The sequence below is a fragment of the Fundulus heteroclitus genome, unplaced genomic scaffold, assembly GCF_011125445.2.
Source record: "Fundulus heteroclitus isolate FHET01 unplaced genomic scaffold, MU-UCD_Fhet_4.1 scaffold_85, whole genome shotgun sequence".
Taxonomy (NCBI): Eukaryota; Metazoa; Chordata; class Actinopteri; order Cyprinodontiformes; family Fundulidae; genus Fundulus; species Fundulus heteroclitus.
In genome coordinates, this window is record NW_023397307.1 from 1175996 (window position 1) to 1199416 (window position 23421).

The following is a 23421-nucleotide window of genomic DNA, read 5'->3' on the forward strand; positions in this document are numbered from 1 at the left end:
TTGGCAGTCTTGAAGAAAACATCCTTCATATGCGGCCAATCAGCGTACCTCGAGTCGCTGTTGCACGTTCCATAGCAACAATGTTTAAAAACCATGGTCTTAGATTTGGAAAAAGCAGTCGTTTACCGAGTAAAACCAAGGGTAATGCACGTCTCTTTTACAGCGAAACAGCGGCGGACTATGCAAACTTGCCCTACTACGTACCACGTGATGTGACGTCATCGTGACGTTACGTTTCTAAAAATAGCTCGCTCGCGGTACGCTATAGGAGTAGAGTCCATAGGGAGCAGCAACCGTGACAAACAGTCTGCAGCCTGATTTTGTGATCCAGGCCTGTATTCCAAATCATAGGTGAAGCACAGTAAATGTGCAGACCAGCGTGCAACTCTCATTGCAGCATGCCCAATGCCTTTGGTAGCAAGTAATGTCGTCAGTGCTTGATGATCAGTCCTTAGCGTGAAACGTCGGCCCCAGAGATAAGACCTCCTTTTTTCCACGGCCCACACACAAGCAAGAGCCTCCTTTTCCACTGTGGAGTATTTCCGTTCTGCAGAGGTCAGCGTACGAGATGCAAATGCTACAGTTTGTTCAACATCATCTGGGTGTATTTGGGTCAACACACCACCCAGGCCGTAATCTGAAGCGTCTGTGGTGACAATGGTTGGAAGGGATGGGTCAAAAAGAGCCAGAACAGGACTGTTCATTAAAAGGTCTTTTAATTCCCTAAAGCTTTGATCAGCCCTTTCAGTCCATACAAAACCAGACTCAGCAGCTTCTCTCAGCACAGCCCGCATTGGTTCCACTAATGTGACAATTACATCATCCAAGTAATTGTGCACACCAGGCAGTCCTTTAAGCACAGTTCCCATCATTTTGTGGAATGCAGAAGGAGCAGAGGCCAACCCGTAGGGAACACGGCAGTAACGGAAAAGTCCTTTGTGTGTAATAAAAGCCGTGAGATCCCTACTGTTCTCATGTAACAGGAGATGAAGGTATGCATATGCCAGATCTATGGTGGAAAAAACACTGGCACCCCTGAGCTAACTTAAAAGCTCATCCATGTGGGGCAAAGGGTGACTGTCGGCAACGATTGCTTTATTAGGTTCCCTCAAGTCAACGCACAATCTTGGTGTGCCCTCTTTCCTTGTTGTGACCACAATAGGTGAAATCCAGGGAGAAGCATCAATGCGTTCGATAATTCCCTCCTTTAACAGCAAATCCAGTTCCTCTGACACAGCGTCTCATACTGGAAAGGGAAGACGGCAAAGTTTTTGCCGAACTGGAACTGCATCCTCACGTACTTTAACTTTGTGCACAAACCCAGCAACACAGCCAATAGAAGCAGAGTCTGTTTTTGTCAACAACACAGGTGCAGCAGAAGAAGCATGTTCAGTGGTTGGAGCACGGATTGAATGGGAGCTAAATGTCCATTTCAGTGCTTTTATCAGATCCATTCCGAGTAATGCAGATGCTCCTTTAACTACATACAAAGAAGCAGAAGCAGCGTTGTCGTGAAGGGTAACTGTTGCTTCCAAACATCCTATTACCCTGTACTTATGGAACCATTGTTTATCCTGCACTTGCTGCTATTGCACTTCTGGTTAGACCTAAACTGCATTTCGTTGCCTTGTACCTGTACCTGTACCTGTGTAATGACAATAAAGTTTAATCTAATCTATTACAGGAATATCCTCCTTCAAGTAAGTGACTAGTTTCACCTGAGGTGCAGAGAGATGACACTCAGGAAAATGTCTGTTGTACAGAGTCTCTAGTATGATAGGAACAGATGATCCTGTATCAATCAGTAATTCATAATCAGCAGACTCACCCGACGCAGCTTTAATGTTCACATTGCAAAACAGTCTATCAGTAGTGTTAACTTCATTTGCAGTTAACATGAGCACAACCACTTCAGGCATTACTTCCTCGACTTGTTTAGCTGAGTGGCAAACTTTAGAAAAGTGTCCAGTCTTACCACAGCTGTTGCATCTTGCCGCGGCTGTAGGGCAGCTTGTTGCATTCGTCAGCTGATTTGTCAATCCACAGCAGTAACAGGTGCGCACTGTCTACCGCGCAGTGCGCGTGTGGCTATTTTTAGAAACAGCTTGCCGTTTTTTTCCTTGCATTGAGCAGGTCCGCGCTGGGCAACCGTGTGAACAGCAGTAGCTCCGCTGAGGAGTTTGGACGACTAAAGAGCGTGTTACACTTGACAGGTCAGCGTGACAGTGCTGTCCAGCATTAACGAACATTCCAGTAAAAGCCTGATTCTTACCTCCGGTTCATAAGACTTCTCAATCAGCTGATCCCGCAGCATCTCGTCCTCCAGGGTTTCATAAGCACATGTGATAGCCAACTCACGTAAAGCAGCCATGTATTGAGGCACAGTCTCATCCACCCTCTGCGTTCTCTGTCGGAATTGGTGTCTCGCCACGACAACGTTCACCTTCGGTGCAAACTGTAGTTCCAACGCCGTCATTGTATGAAGTGCTGGCGTTAGGCAAGGTGTAAAATAAACGTCCCTCAAAGCCAAGTGCATGAATTAGCAGAGCACAGCGTCTAGCATCGGACCAGGAATTGCCAGTAGCATGAATAGCCATTAAGTAGTTATCAAACATTTTCCGCCACATGGAAAACGGGACAGCAGGTTCTCCACTGCAGGGATGGGTACAGATGTCATGGTCGCCAATTGTTATGTTTGGAAGCCAGGACGAGGTAGAAGCTCATGTAGGCAAATAACTCTTAACAGCTTTTATTTAGAACTTGTTCAGCAGACCAGTGATGAAGATCGGGTTTTACCGGCTTGCTGTTACATGTCTATTGAAAACCCATCTTTCCCAGTTCCGGATTTGGTTGCAAGTGAGAAGATCGAGAGGTAGAACAGTTTAAATGCATATTTAATTCATAGAAATTAAATATGGAGACAGAGTACATTACCATACAAGATGTTTTCTCACCGCGGTGGAGAAGTCTGTCTAATCTTTAAAAAGTCTGAACACATCTTTTTAAGGGTGAGACCATCCCATGTTTTTTGGAGGAGGGGATAATCTGTTTTGAACAAAGGAACTCTCTTTCTGACCCACCCCCTCAGCAATAAAACTCCATGTTTATCTTACTCTGGAGCAGGGAGGGACAGACACCACTCTGCTTTCCTCAGTAACCCCAACTAAGATATATTTTTTAATTCTTAACAACCCCTCTGTTTTAATCATCAGATTAAACCAATAACTAGGCTAAACTAAGGTTATGTCTTGAAACCCTTACACAAAATGTATAGTAAGATGTAATACTGTAACCCACTGTCCCCTCTGTTGGCGACTTATGAAATCAAATAAAGTTCAAATGTTCCCCTTAAATGTAAAATACCCCAAGTATAAGCTAAAAAGCTACAAAACCTATCTGAATCTCTAACCTACTAGAATTAAGAAAAGTAAGCACCTTTATCCAAGAGGTGCAAGGCTAAGATAAATGTGCAACTACCAGAAACTATTATATGATCTAAATATGACTTTAAGAGTCCTAACCTAGATTAACAAGATGTCTTTTTAGAGATTAAGATAACCTGTGAAAGCACTACACTCAGATCAAACCACAGAATAAAAAAAATTATCATGCAATGCAGAACCAAGAGTCTAACAATACTAACATTTAACACCTTATGAATATGAAACTTATAAGACATATGCAGTGGTTACAAAACTCTCATTTTCTTTTTTGCACAATGCATTCAATTGTTGTCATGATGTCTTGCATCTCGGAGATGTCTTCTTCTCGCCTTTAAAGAAGATGGTTTAAAGAGTCAGTGTTCCAACCGCAGTCTCCACAGAACTGTATGTTAATCTTTATTAAAAATAAAAAAACGAAAAAAAAATAAACTTCCAGCCGCCCCTCCGTGGGTTGCTCTGCGCTTCGAGCTGCCCTCGTTGCCGGATGGCACGGGTGGGTGGCAGTTGAAAACTCTTCCTGTCAGCCAGTCTGACCCGAAGGCTGGCATGGTATTGTTCCCTTGAACCCTCTGTTGCTGGTACACATGGCTCCTGGAATGTGAAGGGCCCCTGACCTCTGGCCCACCACATCTGTCTGTTGGTGACCTCAGCGCGCATCCTTCGAGGTTGGGGGTTGGTGGACTCCCTTCACATACTTGGACTCTCCTAATTTCAAGTCTCCTGAAATTTACACGACAACTGTTTAGATATCAAATGTTGTGTGCAACCTGTAATTCCGGAGGTTGACTTCGGTTCCGAAAAGCTCCTTTCAGTCATATGGAATCATATCCTGTAATGAAATTAACTGAACACTCCCACAAGAAACACACTTCACAGCTTTTTCACCCCATTTCCAAATTTGTCGGTGCACAGAATTTTAGCCAATTGTGTTTATAATTATTCCCATTAATCCTTACCACCTGTCCATTGTTCCATCTCCATCCTATGAGAAACCTATTTTAGAAATGTAATAGTTAATGAGACACTTTATCGCAATTCCTCTTTTCTGACGCTGATTGTCCTGCAAAAGAATGCCTGCACAAAAACGTAATACCTCCGGTGGGAATCGCCATGTCTGTGGAATCAAAAATTAGTTAATTTAGTTTGAAATCAAAGTACATTTTCCTGTAAGAATGTCAGAATGCTTTTTTGAATTGAAAAATTGCCATAGATTGCACCACTTCACACACACCATTTCTGTAACCTCTACTATTATTTCAGATGTCCACTCTGTGTACTGCAAAAAATTCCTACTTTTAATCTGAGAGAAAAAGCAAACCCCCATTTTGTTCACCTATCGTTTCATCCAGTTGTTACAAATCCTGATCCGGTTTACTTAACAGATATATGTGGCTTTGAAACCTTAACTAACCTACCTGACACACCAATGATTTTAAACTAAATTAAATATGCATTAAGTTACCCTCTGTTTATCTCTGTTTTATCCATTTTTTTTCTAGTTCATATAGTTTTTCTATTTAATTTAACATTCACTTTATTGTCCTGCTTAAACTGTTTAAGCCTTTTTCCAAGAACCCCTCTCAGAGAATCTGTCTCTAGCAGATACGTGGTGTCTGACACTTGCCCACTAAATCTAATTTATGGTTCCGGCCTGTTTTGGGAGTCAACTGAACAAACATTCAGAGCTATGGGTAAGGTCTTTTGTGGGGGGTTTCTTTTTGTTTAAACAAGTGTTATCTGATTTACAACGCAGTTACATACCTCCGTGGGGTCCTGCACAAGAACCCTTCATCCAAATTACTTGTGCCAAGGGTTAATATAAAGTTTAACATTTATATGACTTTATGATACAGTGTTATCATATAAATGTTTATGTCATATAAATGTTTATGTCATATCCCTCTGCTTGGAACAAAATAAAATTTTGTTACAAAACATTAACAAAGAATAGTATTAGTCATCACAGGGAATCAATTAACTGCAAATAATTATCTAAATTGAAGTATGAAAAACACTGCCCTATATCCTGGATTCAGATCACAACATAATGCAATTTCATAATACCACAGATCTGCAAGAAGTCCTTCAAAAGTTGTGTAAGATCAGTGTACCCATTGAAATGATGACAGTAAACTAATTTGCTCACAGCAAGTTGATGTTATGAGAATGCTGAATGTTCCAAGGTACTTACATACTGATAAAACAGTGGGTCTTACCTGAATAAAACACCTGGTAACGGCAAATTCTGGAGAGAATGTGACATGTTTTAGCAGGCAACAGTTATATTGTACAATAGAAAAATCTCAATACTTGTGAGCTAATAAGAAATAACCTAACTAATTTGTGTAACCTAAAAAGCGTGACTCTGCAATGAATAGTATTTGGTTGAAAAACAAGACGTCTCACCCAGAACACCGCTGTGCATGCTAGCGAGAGGCCCCCACGTCGTAAAAGCTGATAAGAACTCCCAGTCTGTAAATTTATGGCATGCAGCTGTGAGCATGCAGCATCACAGAACCCTAAATGTGAAAAATATCCCCACCCCAGTGGATTTTCTGCTAATAATTGTGATGGTAAAATACACCTTCTGCTGTCAATTATGAGCAATACGGTCCTGGACATAATAAAATTAAAACTCATGTTTAAAAGGAACATATCAGTTACATAGTAAAAAAAATTAAGAGACAGTAGTATATTTTTCAGCTGCCTTAAGAAGTTATTACCCAGCTCCAATCCATTTGCCTAGAAGCTCAGAAGTTGGAGACACAGAAAAAATATGAAAAATCACATCCCATTAAATTTAGTCAGAAGTATACTGGTAGAAATAATTGTCTGAATTACCTTAAAAAAGTCTGTTATCAGTCTGTGGTCCTTGAGATGGACTCGGACTGACATTTTCAGCAGATCAGGCAGAAAAAAGATTGGAGTTTAGACTTCGCACTCACAGCTTCCATGTGTGGAACTCCACATTTCTTCCCCTACGTGTTGCAGTGATTCGCTGTTGACGCACCTCAGTGACAAAGTTCTGGTCCACGACTCAGAAACTGGATGAGGCATGCAACTCCAGTGTATGCAGACAGTCATTTTCCCTTGACAGCTTAGGATCTGTGCTGTTCATAGGCATTGGCCATTGTTCCAGGGTGAGGAAACATTGTTCATGGGAGCGTTATCCCCTTGCTGGGGCACTGACCTTCTGGAGGTGAGGTGGTATTGGGACTTTATGCCAGGATTTGGTGATGTGAAACAGTCCCTGGCCCAGTGTCCAGCATAAGCAACTGTCCCAGATGTGATGGGTGCCCCACCGACACACATATCGGCTGTAAATGCTCAGTTTTATTCTTCCAACCCCAAATCGGCACCGATCTGCGTCTCATGTCATCCGTGTCCATACTCCAGAACGAACAGACCTGTAACAAAATTAAGATAGAAAAAGAAAAACAGGGGGGGAAGGGAGCTCCCCCACCTTAAATTAAAATAGAGACAGTTCTTGATGGAATCAGCTGCTTACTCTCACTCCCTACCTATGTTGTTTTCCAATAACTGTAATTTTACCAACTTTTAGTAATTAACAAACTCAAGCGTTGTGTATCACCCTTCCTTTGAGTCACAGGCAAATGGTGTATCAAATATTGTCTCAGCGAGCGTATCAAGATTTAAATTCATCAGCTGAGATATTGAAGAGGACACGTTTTTTTTGTAACACTATTACTCTAAATATTTCCCCGAAATTGGACTGATTTATTTAGGATCCACACCTGTGTGTTTGATCCATCTGTTGTATACAACAGTCAAAGTGACCTGTTGCCTCTCGGACACAGAGCCAGGAGACGAGATGTATGTGTATGTAATCCACTGTTACTGAGTGCAAGGCCGAATGCTGCAGCATAACACTGTATGGCTGACGACTGTCTAGGATGGGCTGTCTTTGCTTTGTCTCCTGCCAAGGCCACGGTGCAGTATTAGGGAGAGCCGAAAGCGAGGTCGGGCAGAAACAGGGGCAGACGCTAGGCTGCAGCCGCGCGGTGCGAATACTTTGTCCATGTGTTGCTCTGCTCTGTTTCTCAATAAAGTGCTGGAACAGTAACACTCCACGTCTCCTTCTTCAGTAAATCTCAGGGAAGTCAGTTATCTGTTCAGAACTCCCATAACAATTTGGCGTCAACGAACAAGATCTCCGACCGGCGGGCCAGGGGGTCCGGGGACAGGAGCAGCTTTGGCCGGCCCGGAGAAGTTTATCCGGCCTCTGTTACCCCGAACGGATTTTCAAGGGATGAGGAGGGGCTCCTGATCTCGGGACGGCTCTGGAGCGTCGGCGCGGGATCAGATTCGAACCTTTCTTTTCATGAGACGGTAAGAGAGATACTTTCCAGCATTTTCTTTAAATGCAATTGCTTAAAGGAAAATTAGGCTTAAATTTAAAAACAAAAAAAAAACAAAACAAAAAAACAACCCATTGTTGTTAGAAAAATACTGAATTTTTTTTAGATAACAGTGCCAATACTGCAAAACTTTAAACCTACAAAATAGAAATTAAGAAAGCCTATAAAATATTAAATGAGTTTAATCTCTGGAGCAAATAAAGTAGGACTCAAAAATACAGACCAGTTTTAAAGCTTTGACATTAAACTAAAATTCAAAATTCAATTAGAATACGTTTTTTCAGCTGGAATACGGACTTTCCCACAAGGGGGGAGGAGGGGCAGAGTGATTTTCACCTGAAGAACAGGTGACCGGCTGAGCAGTTTCCAGCTGGTCCATTAAAGTCCTCTTGTCTTGGGTTTGTGCAAGAGGCTGTCCACTTCTGTTGTGGATGAAAGCGGCAGGGATGCTTAAGTCCTTGACTGTTGCGAAGACGTTTGCAGCTTTGATAAGTGGGGACCCCGACCATTATACCAAAAAGGCGACCATCGGATGTGAGGCCTTTCATTTAGTTGGTCGATCGTGCTAAGGACGTAAAAAATAATAATAAAAAACACAAAAAAAGGATAAAATAAATAAAATAAAATAAAAAAGTCTGGAAGCAGAAGAGTCCGTGTAATGGGTCAAAGGCAGAGTTCTCAGGGTCCAGCCTTGCCTCAGGGTGAGACGTTCGATTTCATGCTGAAAAAATATGGGCCCGAAAGCATGTCATGCATAAATGATTGGATTAAACATGCAGATTTCCCACAAGGGGGGTCATTTAATATGGCAATACTAAAAAGGATTGAAGACAAAATAAAAGAACAAGAAAATAAATTAGAAACAAAGAAGACAGTCAAACAAAAAGAAATATTGGGAATACGGAGACAACGGGCATGCCTTAAATGTTGGAAAGATGAAGCTGAGAGACGGCAAAGAAAACAAAATAGTAAACGGTTGGCTGGGAGACTGGATGTGACGGGAAGCGTGTGTGGTCGTGAAGACAATTGCTCTGTCCCCTCCGCTTCTGTCCCTAATGTCCAGAATGACTCTGGCGTTTCTGCAACACACACACGTGCACACACTAGAGAGAAAACACCTCCTCCATACAAAGCTTCTGAAAAACAGGATTTGTCTAATAACCCTCCTTTCTCTTCTACTTCCATGTATCCTGATCTGAGCGCCCTCACAAGCGTGATGGACCACGACCTCGACTCATACGCCTTTGGCTCAGGGCAACCACAAGCCAAACCACAACCCCAGCATGTGAGCAGCAGCAGCCACCCGGTCGACACATCTTCTGAGGCGGGGGGACCTGCATCAGCATCGGCCCCCACGCAGCGGGCAGCCTTAAAGACTGAGGCCGATACACCAAGAGGGGCTGCTGGGGCGGGTCGCTCCTACGAACTGAGACAAGACATCAAACCTCCTGACCGCTACACGGACATCAGTGCCCCGATGGTTGAAGTTATGGGCCCGAATGGACGAGACCTGGTTTTCAGGGCCTGGACACCACAGGACATTGAGGAGAATGCTAAGTCTCTTCCTGATCCCACCCTGTGTGGTGAGAAGTTTGCCACTGCTTTCACTGACTTCTGCAAGGAACTGTGTCCAACAGGTGCTGAGATTCGCAGAGTTCTCGCACGCAAACTAAGAGCAACTGAACTGGCAAAGATTCATAACAAACTGCCTGAAATGGGACTGCGAGTTCTTAACCCAGATTGGGATCATGCGGACAATCAAGGGTTCGTGAATGCAGTCAACGGCCTGGCCGAAGAAATTAAGAAAACTTTCCCCACAAAAATCAACATGACGAGCATCTACACCTGCAAGCAGAAGGCTGACGAGTCCACAGACGACTTCATCGAAAGAGTGATAGAGTGTGTCACACGTCACAGTGGACAGCCAAAACCTTCCACACTGGGGGTGGACGGTAATATCACAGTTTGGGAAACCCTGGTTTGTGACTCGGTCATTAAAGGACTTCTCCCACAAGTTGCCGAGGCATTCAAAGCAGCCTACGTGGGGTGGGCTGAGGAACCAAAACTGTCCGAAGTCCGGAAACACGCCAGACATGCAGCCAGTCTGGTGGATGAGCAAAAAAGAACAAAAAAGGACAAGACTGAGAAAGAACTGCATCTGGCTGCCATCTCCACGTATCAATACATCGGCAGAGGAGGAAGAGGCCAAGGAGGGAGAGGCAGAGGAGGAAGAAACCGAGAAAGATCCTGGCCAGAACAGAGGAACCCGGGGCAAGAAGATGTCTGTCATCGCTGTGGGAAAAGAGGCCATTGGTGGAGGGACTGTCGGGTTCGTAAGGGTCGCCCTTCGCGGCGTCAGGAAGCAGATTGACGCTGTAAGCCGGAGGGGGGCGAGCCGTCACGCTTGTGGGGTCAACAGATTGGTAATGTACCACATAGGGGATCTGAAAATGATCTTTCTTTCCCCTCTCCTTCTTTTCCTCACACTGCTTCCACACATAGCAACACTGAGAGCACACACACACACACACACACACATGCAGATAACGGGCTGCAAGCTTTTGCAGACACAAACACAGCTGCGAGTGTTGCCTCTCTGCCTGATACAGAGACACACTCGCTGGACAATGTCAACACGCACACACATTTGAAATCCCTCAGCCATTTGGAATCCTCTGCTTTTCGCAATGAAGTACCTGCTTTGAAATCTTTTGCGGCTGTGTGGAGTCTTGAAAGTGCAGAAAATGAGTGTGTGGACAGTAACATTTTGACTGAACCATCTTTGGAGAAAAGGGTTGAGGAGGTGGTTCCGACTTATGCTCACTTAAGATCTGAAGCATATAGGGCTTTTCCAACTCTGGAACTGGTGGTTGATGGACACAGAATATCCTTTATGGTTGATTCTGGAGCGACATCATCAGTAATCACCTCGGGTCAGGTGACAAAAGAGCAGTTTACAAAACCCCTCACCTGCGTAACTCCGGAGGGGAGTTCTTTCAAACACAGTTTTCTGCTATCGTCTCTGTGCCCTGTGAATCTGCTGGGAAGAGATTTGATGATTGAGTTGGGAATCGTGCTGATCTCCACACCAGAAGGTGTTCTGGTGAGCACCGGAGATCAGACAGTGGTCAGTGCTGTGAAATACAGCCCGCAGAACTTGCTTTATGCTTACGAGTGGAAATTTCAGAACTCTCTGTTTAGCAGGCAGCTGATGGAGGAAGTCAAACAGCTTGTAAATCCTCTTTCAGAGACTAAAAGCTCTACTGATCTGAGCTGCACAGCACACACGTCACGGGGCCCAGATGCAGACTTTAGGGAGGCGTGGTTTCGGGTGTCATCTGAGAAACTAAACTTTTCCACATTGTATTGGAGTTCCCAATACACTGCGCTTGCGATCAATTTGCTACCTCACCAGCTAGCATTTTTCAGAGAAAATGGAATTCCACACATTCCATTAACAAAGCCCGTTAAAGGGAAATGGAGTGAATTAACAAATTTTGTCTCACAATGTCAAACGATTTGTGATTGGACTGTGGTACCACAACATCCTAACATTCTGTTTTCACAGAGACTATCTGCTTACAAAAGGCCTTTCACCGGTACTGTTCATTGTCAAAGAACAGTTCATTTGGTTCCAGAAAATTAAACATTCCACTCATTCCTTTCTCATGGTCTGTTTCCAGAAGTTGACGTCACTTCACATCCCCTGCTGTCCCAGGTTCCTTCTGAACTGTGGGCAAAGAATAAATATGATGTTGGTCTCATCAAAGGGTGTGAACCAGTCAACGTAACCCCTAAATCAGATTACAGACCCTGTCAGAAACAGTACCCTCTGAAACAGGAAGCAGTTGAGGGCATCAGACCTGTTTTCGAATCCCTTCTAAAAGAAGGGGTGATCATTGAATGTCCAAATTCACCCGTGAGCTCGCCTTTATTCCATGTGAAAAAGGTGAAAGACCAGGGCAAGCCAGTTGAGTGGAGATTCATCCTAGATTTGCAGAGGGTGAATTCAGCTGTAATTGGTCGAACGCCCGTACTACCGAACCCTACCACGATCTTGTCGCAGATTCCTATGGATGCTGCGTTTTTCTCTGTCATTGATTTGTCCAACGCTTTTTTCAGTGTGCCAGTCCAGAAGGACTCGCAGTACTGGTTTGGTTTCCAATTCGAAGGGAAACTTTACACTTTCACGCGTTTGGTCCAAGGCTACACAGAGAGTCCGACTATCTTCAATGCAGCTCTGAAGGCTAGTCTGGACTCTCTGCAGCTGCGTCCGGGTACAACGCTGGTCCAATATGTCGACGACATTCTTTTCTGTAGTCCCACAAAACAGCAATGTGAGGAGGACACAGTTGCTCTTTTGAAGCACCTCCATTCTGAGGGACACAAAGCCTCTCTATCTAAGCTGCAGTTTGTGCAGCCTCAAGTGACCTTTTTGGGTCACCACATCTCTTCAGAGGGCAGGACTCTATCACCTAAGCGTGTGGCTGCAGTTCAAAACATCCCTAAGCCTGTCACGAAGAAGCAGCTTCTGTCTTTCTTGGGAATAACATCTTACTGCAGAAACTTTGTTCCAAACTACTCATTGCTGGAAGCTCCTCTGAGTGCCATCATGCATGGTAAAGATCTTCAACCTGCTGATAAGCTTACTTGGACATCTGAAGCCGAGTCTGCTTTTTCTCAGCTTAAATTAGCTTTACAGCAGGCCCCTACCTTGGGTCTTCCGGACCCTAAAAAACCTTTTGTTCAGGCTGTTGATGAGAAACATGGATGCATGACCTCTGTCCTCATGCAGGACCATGGTGGGAAGTTGAGACCAGTAGCCTATTATTCTGGGAAACTGGATCCAGTTGCGGCGGGACTGCCTGGCTGTCTTAGGGCAGTGGCTGCAGCTGAGCGGGCTGTTTTAGCATCACGTGACATCGTGGGCTATTCTGAACTAACAGTGCTTGTGCCTCACAACGTTGCCATCATTCTTCTAGAACAAAAGACTTCACATCTTTCTGCAGCGCGCTGGCTGAGGTACACTTCCATCTTGCTGGACTTGCCAAACATCACTGTGAAGAGGTGCAATGTGTTAAATCCAGCTACACTTCTTCCCACTCCTGAGGATGGGGATCCGCATAACTGTGTGTCGGTGCTGGAGGAAGTTTGCACACCACGACCTGATCTTTCTGATGTTCCAGTGGAGAACCCAGATTTGCAGTTGTTTGTTGATGGTTCGGCTTACAGGGATCGTATCACTGGTGTGAATCGGGTGGGATTCGCTGTTTGCTCATCGCATGAGACCCTGTTTTCGGGTTCTCTTCCTAAACACTTTTCAGCGCAAGCAGCTGAACTGGTGGCTCTGACTGAGGCCTGCAAGTTGGCAAAGGGGAAGACGGTAAACATCTTTACGGATTCCCGGTACGGATTTGGTGTGGTTCATGATTTTGGTGCCCTATGGAAACATAGGAAGTTCCTGAAATCGAATGGAAAGCCAATTCTGAACTCTAAGCAGGTTGCACACTTGTTAGAGGCCATCTTGTTGCCCAAGGTCATTTCAGTGTGCCGGTGCGCAGCTCACTCCTCGTCTGGTGATGTTATCTCGCAGGGAAACAGGAGGGCCGATGCAGCTGCGAAGCGTGCGGCTGGGAAAGCTCCTCTGTTCATTGCCTTCTCCTCTTCTGAGGGCAAGGAGGAGGGTACACCCCATGTTCTTCCTTACTCACAGACTTGAGTGCGATACAGAGTTTTGCGTCTGCTGGTGAGAGACGACTGTGGGCTTCTTCTGGAGCGAAGTGCAGAGATAACATTTGGTATGGACCAAATGGGTTACCATGCTTGCCAAAACACTTCTTCCCACACTTTGCAAAGCTAACCCATGGCTTAGACCATTCCTCATACATCAGCATGGCAGCTACTTTAAAACCTCAGTGGTTCACTAGAGGCTTTTATGCAAAAAGGTTTTGTCAATCATGCATGATCTGCTGTTCATTCAATGCAGGGCGTGCTCCTCAGAGGACTCTAGGTGCACACCCTCCTCCTGGTAAGCCATTTGACCACATCATGATGGACTTCATTGAACTGACTCCTTCTGAAGGTAAGAAGTTTGTCCTTGTCATCGTGGATATGTTCAGTAAATGGACTGAGGCTTTCGCTTCTAAAAAGGCTGACAGCCATGCTGTCACAAAAGCCCTTTTGACTGAGATTATACCTCGTTGGGGGATCCCGGCTAGGATTTCAAGTGACAATGGATCCCACTTTGTCAACGCGGCTGTGACGGAGGTGGGTAAGTTCTTGGGCTGTGACTTAAGGACACACTGCTGTGAACGTGAGAACGGAACTTTGAAGTTGAAGCTGGCAAAATGCTGTGAAGAAACAGGGCTTTCCTGGCCTAAAGCTTTGCCTATTGTCCTCACTTATATGAGGATGAGGAAAAGGGCAAAAGTTAACCTCAGTCCATTTGAAATTCTGTTTGGAAGGCCGCCAAACTTGGGCTTTGGACCTACAAACCGTTACTTGCCCTCCACTTCTTTGTGTGATGATGACATGTTATCATATTGCGTTAGGCTCACAAAGGTGCTTTCTGAAATCTCTCAGACAGTGAAGGAAGCATTGCCTGTGGCAGCCGACAGAGCCCTCCATTCGTTCCGTCCAGGAGACTGGGTTCTGATTCGGGACTTCCGCAGGAAGCATTGGAGATCCAAACGCTGGCTGGGTCCATTCCAGGTGCTCCTCACACGGCAGTGAAGGTCGAACAGCGAGTTCCTTGGATCCACGTATCGCACTGCAGGAAGGTGCCACCGCCGCGGGAGACCGACCGATCGCAGGACAAGAAAAATCACACACTGGCATCATCATCATCCACCTGAGCCACCGAGCTGGCTGTGAGGACTGCGGCCCACCACAAGTTTGGTTCCTAGCAAGAGGTGGGTGAAGAACACTGCTCCGACGGAATCACAATAACATTCCGGGCAGTGATTTGCGTTGCTTGTCTCCAGAGACTGATTCAACAGAGTTTGTTTTGACACGGCTGATCTGTGGAACACAGCGGTTCCAAGAACTAGATTTGTTTGCTCATTGCTTATGCTCCCTAAATATCAGAGAACTGACTGATTAAAAAAAAAAAAAAAAAAAAGAGAAAAAAAAAGTAACAGGTCCCATATCCTGGGGGCTTCTAAACCCCTGAAACATTTTCCCTGGGCAATTAATTTTTCTCATCATTCTGTGCGCTTCCCTTATGGTTTCTCAAATGCTACAAATGTTAGTGTTGCGGGTTCTGTTATGACCCATTCAGTTTCATCACATATGCGGTCAGCACCCCTGTGTTTTGTTCTTCCCTGTGTCAGATCCAGTTTTAATTTGGGCAATGCAGTTAACTGTGACAATACTGTGCCAGCTTCTTGTGCGCTTACAGATAAAAGACCTTTATGTGCAGACGACCCATTGAAACCATGGCTAAGACTTTTTAATTTGACCAAATGGGGTTTAAGGGGTGGTGCCTTTTCTTCCCTCCAGGTGTATACTCCATCTCCTGATGGTTATCCGTGTCCTACTAATATGGTATGGATTTGTGGCCATCGTTCCTACCTGTATCTCCCAAGTAATTGGTGTGGCGCCTGTTATTTGGCTTATCTTATTCCCTCTGTTAGGATAGTTGCGTCTGTACCAGTGGGTGCCCAGAATCGCAGGAAGAGGGGAACCAGGATATCAATGGGACGCGAGATAGCCTCAGCAATTTTCCCTGGGTATGGTGCTGTTAGTAATGCTGAAGCCATTAACAGACTGGCTGCAGATTTAGAGAACTTGACAGCTTTGGTGGATGAGGGATTTCAAAGCTACGCCCCGGAATTGAAGGCTCTAAGATTAACTTCCTTACAGAACCGCATGGCTTTGGACATGTTACTGGCAACACAAGGGGGCGTCTGTAAAGTCATTGACTCAGAGTGCTGTACTTATATCCCAGACTCTTCATCAAACATAACCTCTATCCAGCAACACCTGCATGATTTGTTTAACTCCATGGTTAAAGCTGATTCTCCCTCAGCTGAATATGACGGATGGGCATGGCTTACAGGGAGTGGATGGCAGTCGATCTTGGTTCGTATTTTCACCCCAGTCCTGGTGGTCATTGCCCTGCTGATTGTTTTGTCGGGCTGCTTAATCCCTCTGGTTAAACGAATGTTAACTTCTGCAGTATCAGTTAGCTTCTTTACAGGTCAACCGAATGCAGAACCTGGTGTTTCCCTTGAGAACCATGCCCAAGAAGTTGAAAGTTCTGATCTTAGTAATGATGATATTTCTGATCTGAGTGATTATGACGATGGTGATTATGATAATAATGATTGTGATGTTAATGATACTACCTGCTAACATGGAATACTTTTCTTTTGGGTGACTGTTCCTTGAATTTTATTTTAATTCTTTAAGTGTTCCTGACAATGATTCATTTGATTCAATCCTTTTTATCAGGGGCTATTCCACAGTCATAATGTCAGATGGGGTTTCCTATTTTCCCTTCATTCGTTGTTTTGGTCTAATGTCAACTTTGATTTAGGCATAGATCTAAGTTTTGATGTGTTACCTCGGTTATGCGTAATCATTTTTTTTGTTATTGGAGTTTGAATGTTTACCCAATATGATTCTCAATTGTTCTCACTGTCTGCTGAAAGAAAATGGAATGTTTTCTCACACTAAAGATCACTGATTTATGCAACCATTGATTTTCCCTTAGGTGGACCTGGGATCTGATTGGCTCCAAAGATCCTTTAATATTAGCTGGTAATGATAACACTTAGATTCAATACAGGGTTTTCGGGCTCAGATTGGCCGAGAGCCGATCTCCCCGGGGGGGGGGGGGGGGGGGGGGGGGGGGGGGGGGGGGCTTACCAATTTTTTGCTACTCCTGTGAGTAGTTTTTTCTGGCGTTCCCCTGCCCGCACTGAACCTCTCCTGCCTTTGCTCCTGGTGTTGTAAGTTTGGAGTGGTGGATTATTGTCCACTGGAGGGGTAAGTGGAGAAAGGAGTAGGAGGGTATTCAGGGCGGGGTGAGAGTAGACGGATTTGACCTTAATTAGTATACAGGTTTTAGCTTACCTAGTCGAATACACCTAAAATAATGTGCGCATAGGACCTAAAACAGGCCTTACTTTAATTAGATGAACCCTAAATTGTAGGCAAATGCTAAACTTTGATCTTGTGTGTTAAAACTCTCCGAAGCATTCATGTTAATCACTACTGAAGTTCCAGCACACATGATTTGTACTTGCATGTTCATGTCACGAGTCATCTTGTTTTTGATTTGTGGGTGATCACATAGATTATACATATTCTATGTGATCAAGGGGTGGAATGTTGTATTAATCTTTGCCCTACAGTCAAAGTGACCTGTTGCCTCTCGGACACAGACCCAGGAGACGAGATGTCTGTGTATGTAATCCACTGTTACTGAGTGCAAGGCCGAATGCTGCAGCATAACACTGTATGGCTGACGACTGTCTAGGATGGGCTGTCTTTGCTTTGTCTCCTGCCAAGGCCACGGTGCAGTATTAGGGAGAGCCGAAAGCGAGGTCGGGCAGAAACAGGGGCAGACGCTAGGCTGCAGCCGCGCGGTGCGAATACTTTGTCCATGTGTTGCTCTGCTCTGTTTCTCAATAAAGTATGAAGGTTTAATATGTTTTTATATGCTTTTAGATGCTTTCATATGTTTTTATATGCTTCAAAGTAGAATGTGAATAAATCAGGGTAAGATGCACTGTTGCTGAGCAAGGTAGAAGACAGAGTTTTAAGGCCAGGTCAGCAATTAGCAGAAGGGAAGGTTTCAACGTAAGGAAAATACAAATCCATAAAAGGTAAAGGTAGCTGTTAGGGAGTAGAAACCGATACTGTGTACGTCATTTGCTTGTGTGACTCTGTGAAATCATCCTTTGAAGTTAATAAAAACTAGCCTGAACGGGGAGAGACCCAGAGTTGCTGCCCGCAGAGGCTGGCAGGTGCATCTCTCCCTTTGCGAAGGTGAAATGGAAATCGGCGTCCATGGCTAAGTTATTATTTTAAAGTCCTGCACAACAAATTAACGAACCCGGGGAAGCAAGACTGTGAGAGGAGGCTTACAGAAGAAGTTTCTCTCTGCCCAACCTGTCAAAACACATTTTCCTTCACGCGAGGAGAAAATCAGTCCGAGCACAGAGACTCTCTTGAGCATGCAGCCGCCAGATAGAAAATCATGCACGGGGTGAGATCCAGAGCGCCCGTAGGAGGAGCTGGCGCACGCAGAGAGCGATTTTCTCCTCTCGAAGCAGCAGTTGCTCGCGTGGCGACAGAAAAACCATGTGCAGAAGTAGTTTAACATACATGTGAATATGTTTATTTTGCTCGCGTAACTTATGACATAAACGTGATTCCATACATTTCTAGAAAATATTTGAAATACAGAAAAGTAAAAGACATATGTGAAAGATTATGCTTAAGTACTATTTAATGCCAAAAGAAAAATAAAGTGACTCTGGATAGAAACAATGTCTCACTTTAATACTAAGAATCTTTATTTATTGAAACCACATTAATGTTCATCAAAAATATTAAATTTAGGTCATAATTGTGGTATAAATCTGTAACTCTCTGTAACTTCAATAAAATACCATAATTTCACATTATATCTCTTTATTACAGATTTTGCTGCTAAACACATCCTGTAAATTTGAAGTTTCAAATAAAACTATATTGTACAGCTGCAGTCATTCTTACTGAAATACTAATTAGAGTTGTGGTGATTTTGTTGTTTTGAGGTTATTTACCCTAAATATGTTTTAAATTATTGATTAAACATATTAAAACATTAAAAATATGATAATTCTCAGATGAGAAATTTACAATATCAGATGATATCTGTTGTCTCATGTGTGTCTGGACTCAACAAAACGGGTCCAAACCAGAACCGGATCAAAGAACTGGTTCCACTTTTTAAACCTGGGGAATAATTTGACATTTTATTGCTGAGTTCACAGTTTTTGCTGCAAAAAGCAACAAGAAGGAAAAACAGCAAATATTCTGGTGCTGATCAGCTGGTTTAGAAAACAATGCTGAGAAATGAACAAACCCAACAGAACCAGAACATCAATTCTGAAGGAAAACAAGTGCTGACAATCTCGGACTATTGATTTCTGTGCAGTTTAGACATAAAACAACAACGATCAAGAAAATAATCTGCTGGAGATTTAAAAACCAGAATCAAAGTCATTGAACCTTCAGTGGATTCTGTCTATTTGGGTTTACAGAACTCAGCAGAACCTACAACCCCAACCCCAGCGTGTAGCGGCTGAGTGAAGGTGGTCTGGACTCTGTGGAGGAGAGTCATGGTTTCAGAGACGCTGTAGAAGGACAGAATACCTGCTCTGTGATCCAGGTACACTCCTACTCTGGAGGAAACAGGACCTGAGATGGAGGTCCAGATGTCGTTGTGACCAAATTTATAACTTCCTAGGTAACAATCTAATGCCCAAGATTTGTCATTAGCTCCAAATACACATTTATTCCCACTTCCTACTCTGCTGATATTCTTGTATGCGACTGCTACATCAACTCTCTCTCTCCTCTCCACCTCCCAGTAACAACGTCCAGTCAGACTCTCTCTACTCAGAACCTGAGGCCAATAAGTGAATCTGTCTGGATGACTAGAATAAGACTGACGTTGATCCATCCTTGTCACCTTCCTGTTCACCTCTGATAGTAACAGATAACTGTTTGCTGTGTTTGGATCCAGTGTGATTTCACATGAATATCTCAAGAATCCAGCTCTGCTCTTTGGTTCTGGTCCTGACAGTAAAACATCCACCTCAGTGATTGTCAGTGAGATGTTTGTCCATGCGTCTCTCAGGATGTCCTGTAGTTGATCTCTGAGCTCTGACACAGCTGCTGTCACATCCTCAAAGTAGCTCAGAGGACGGATCTTGATGCTGGATGAGTGTGTAGACTCACTGAGTGCTGACAGTGAGGGGTAGTTGTGGAGAAACTGGTTGTGATCCTCTGTGTCTGAGAGCTGCTTCAGCTCAGCGTCTTTCCTCTTCAGCTCAGTGATCTCCTGCTCCAGCTTCTCCTGAAGCTCTTTGACTCGACTCCCTTCAGTTTCCTGCTGGGATCTGATCTGCTGCTTCACATCAGAGCTTCTTTTCTGGATGAGACGGATCAGCTGAGTGAAGATTTTCTCACTGTCCTCCACTGTTTTATCAGCAGAGTGCTTGATGGCCTCCAGCTCCTGTTGAAGCAGCTTCACATCTTTCTCTCTGTCCTGGATTCTCTGCTGGATGTTTTCTCGTCTCACCTCCAGCTCTCTCTGCCTCTCAGTCCTTTCTGCTGCAGCTGACACTGTGTCGTGTCCTTTATGTTCTTCCATTAAACAGATAAGACAGATACACTTCTGATCAATACGACAGAACATCTTCATCACCTCATCATGACGAGAGCAGATGTTCTCCTGGAGGTTCTTGGAGGGCTCCACCAGCTTGTGTTTCTTAAATGCAGCTGAATCATAATGAGGCTGAAGGTGTTTCTCACAGAAAGAGGCCAGACAGACTAAACAGGACTTGATGGCTTTCAGTTTTCTTCCAGAGCAGGAATCACAGGCCACATCTTCAGGTCCAGCATAGCAGAGATCAGCAGGAGCAGCTTGGAGTCCAGTCTTCTTCAGCTGCTCCACTAAAGCTGCTAACATGGTGTTTTTACCCAGAACAGGCCTCGGTATAAACGTTGTCCTGCACTGAGGGCAGCTGTGGATTCCTCTCTGATCCTCTTCATTCCAATGACTTTTAATGCAGTCACAACAGTAGCTGTGTCCACAGGGAATAGTCACCGGATCCTTCAGTAGATCCAGACAGATCGAACAGGACAAGGTTTCTCTGTCCAGCTGGTTCTGCTCCATTTCTCCTCTCGGTCACAGTGACTGTGTGAGTTTCATTTCCTGAAAACAGCAACAGCTCTGAGCTCTGATCTACGAATCACGTGTCAGAGCAGAGAGGCTGCAGCCAATCAGCTTTCACCTCCTGCAGATGTTGCTCCACCAGCTTCAAGGTGTGTCTGAAAGCAGGAAGAACAGGGAGGGTTATCAGGTTTTACAGCCTGCAGAATAAGGAGCAGAGGTCGCCTTTATAAAACTTGCATACACAAAAAATGGGCCTGAAACGTGTGAATCCCCCTTTCCACGCAAAATTCAGATCTATAAAAAAAATTAATAAATAAAAATAACTTGTGGGGAAAATGTTCGGTCCTCACAGCAGCTCTGACCCAGGCTTATGCTCATTTTGGAGACGGAGGAAATTGGTGACGCAGATGGTAAAGTGGTGAGTTGCAGCCAAACTGTGTCATGATTCCTCTCAAAGGTTCTATTTCACTCCATATTAGACTTTAATCGTAGATCAACTTCATCATAAGCCTTCAAAACCACAAAAGGACCTTTAAATAAATAAAAATAATAAAAGTTATCAGGGTTTTCTACCATCACTTTCCCCGATTATCACCAGGGTGACGTGTTGCATAGATTACCAGATTATTGTGAAAAGGTGTGCGGCAATTAATTGCTGTAAACAGTCAAACACACTCATGCGTAATGCTGAGGATGCATTGGCACTGTTGGAAGACCTTGAATGAAGGAGAATTAGGAGGAAACACATTTTCAGGGATCAAATATTTCCTGGCCAATGATGATGACTGACCTATATACCGCTTTAGACACCGAGCTTTACATTCTGCCATAACCTGCAGGGGAAAGAGGCTACACCTGCCTCCAGGTACTGAAAGGCAGCTCTCCAACCCCAGAGCACAGAAAAGGTGACCATGCAGCTGCACTCAGCGTTTGAATTGTCTTCTACAAATAAAAATGCCTAGCCAACTGGTCACAAGGCAAGGCAAATTTATTTGTATAGCACATTTTAGTACAAAGCCAGTGCAAAGGACTTTACTTGATTAAAATGTAGGCAAATAAAAACAGATTAAAAGTAAGTTGGAATAAAATGTAGAAAAACTTTAAACAAAATAAAATGGGAAAATGGAACAAAAAGAAAATATAAAAAATGGACTACATACTTAAACTAATGATGTTTCAGTACATTAGTTTAACTAGAGCAGTAGAAGGCAACCCTAAACAAATGTATTTTTAATCTTGATTTAAAGGAACTCAGGCTTTCGGCGCTTTTACAGTTTTCTGGTAGTTTATCCCAGATAAGTTGAGCATAGAAACTAAATGCTGCTTCTCCATGTCTGGTTCTGGTTCTGGTTCTGGTTCTGCAGAGCAGGCTGGAGCCAGAAGACCTGAGTGGTCTGGAGGGTTGATGCACTGATAACAAGTCTGTGATGTATTTAGGTGCTAAGCCATTCAGGGATTAGTCTTAGTGAGGACGCGGGCAGCAGCGTTCTGGATCAGCTGCAGCTGTCTGATCCACTTTTTAGGCAGACCTGTGAAAACACCGTTGCAGTAATCAGTTCTACTAAAAATAAACACATGGATTAGTCTTTCCAGATCCTTCTGAGACATCAGTCCTTTTAATTCTGGAAATGTTCTTCAGGTGATAGAAAGCCGACCTTGTAACTGTCTTTAGATGCTTTAGGAGGTTCAGGTCTGAGTCCATCACTACTCCTAAATTTCGGACCTGTTCAGTGGTTCCTAGATGAAGCAGCTGAAGCTGTGTGCTAACTTTTGATCTCTCCTGTTTTAATTCAGTTGGAGAAAATTTTGGCACATCCACGCATTGATTTCTTCTAAACATTTCCCCAGTGCCTGAACTGGTTCATAGTAACCTGGTGACATGGTGATGTAGAGCTGTGTGTCGTCTGCATAGTTATGGTAGCTGATGTAGCTAAAAGATGAGATAATTAGATATACGGCACTTGAAATAAGATGATGGAGATGAAATGTTCTTATTTTAAGTGCAAAACTCTTATTCCATTGGCAAATAGTCTTATTTAGCTGCTCAAATCAAGGAAAATATACTCATTTCAAGAACATTATACTTACTTTTATTTCCATTTTTGCAGTGTGGTGGAGTGGAGTTCAGAAGCCAGGACACAGGAGGATTTGTTAACCTGTCGACTGTGGAAAATAAGACACGAGCATTATTAATGTTTTTGGTAATGATCTCAGAAAAGAAAGATTCTCTTGCATTTTACAATTTTAAGTTATATCTGCAAAGTCTCTCTTTATAGATGTCATAGTGAAACTGGAGTTTAGTCTTTCTCCACCTGCATTCAGCTTTTAAAGACTCCCTTTTTTGACTAGCAGAGTAAGCTACTTCAACGTAGCTTACTCTGCTACGTTCAAGTAGCAGAGTAAGCTTGAATAAAAGTTTCCGTGGCATTGTCCTTAAAGGTGCGTTTTCTTATGATGTCCCTTTGGCTAAATGAGTCACTGGAAATTATGCTTTCAAAGGTAACAGAAAAATGATCAGATAGGGCAACATCAGTTACATTGACTTTAGAAATCTTTGGCCCTTTAGTGATGATCAAGTCTAAAATATGTCCCTGTTTGTGTGTTGGCTGTTTAACATGTTGAGTTAAACCAAAGTTTCTTTTTTTTTCCCAGTGTCCTGTCTAGCAATATGGCAATAGGAATTGATGTCTCAATGCCAGAT

At 43.8% G+C, this 23421-nt stretch overlaps 1 pseudogene; it reads right to left on the reverse strand.

Moving 5' to 3' along the window:
* Positions 1-14645: 14645 nt before the first annotated feature.
* Positions 14646-20859, reverse strand: LOC118562277 (annotated as a pseudogene).
* Positions 20860-23421: the final 2562 nt, after the last annotated feature.